The sequence below is a fragment of the Orycteropus afer genome, unplaced genomic scaffold (assembly GCF_000298275.1).
Source record: "Orycteropus afer afer isolate SDZICR_OR568_19922 unplaced genomic scaffold, OryAfe1.0 scaffold00733, whole genome shotgun sequence".
Lineage (NCBI taxonomy): Eukaryota > Metazoa > Chordata > Mammalia > Tubulidentata > Orycteropodidae > Orycteropus > Orycteropus afer.
Window position 1 is genome coordinate 190811 of NW_006922320.1, and position 739 is coordinate 191549.

Below are 739 nucleotides of genomic sequence, written 5' to 3' on the forward strand. Positions count from 1 at the left end.
CTTGGGACAGGTTTTATAGTACCTCAGGTTTCAGGGAGAAAACTGCAGCTTGATCTCACTGGAGGAAGGAAAGAGCTATCGAGTGGACTCAAAGATTCCTCTCTGTTTACAGCAAATATAGATTAACTGTGGTGAGTTTTATGAGTTTACTATGTAAACAACCTAGAGTAGGAGGAAGCCTTCCAGGAAGCCGAGCAAATCTCTGTTCTGCCCATATTCAGCCCTCAGGGTAGCTATAGCCGTTATGAGTGAAGGAGACATTCATTGAAACCCAAGTGGAGGCTTTTGCTCAATTCATTTCACTGGGCTCACCCCCTCCCACCAAAATCAAAGCTCCAGCTCACTGGTATACCATTAATGGTGGGTTTTTTTTTAAATGTCACTGTACTTCCTTGAGCTTCCCTATATGCTCTGAGTGGCACTCAATTTGTACTTGCTTACGAAGAAAATTTCAAATCCATTTAAAAAACAGAAAAAAATATATACTGAAACACTGAGCACTATCGGCACAGTTCCTATTTATTTCCAGCATTGATCTAATTGCCTTCCAGTATTGTATGTAGCCTTGGAGTAAAAGGAATTCAACTTAAGGAATAAAATGAACTCAGTGGCAGTGTGTTCACTGTCCAGGATCCGCTGCAAAGCGCTGGCTCGAGAGCCCCGCCGGGCGCCCAGACGTCACAGCGCCACACCAACATCTGCTTCGGTGAGCTTCCCTCGCCCCACGTGGGATGTCCTA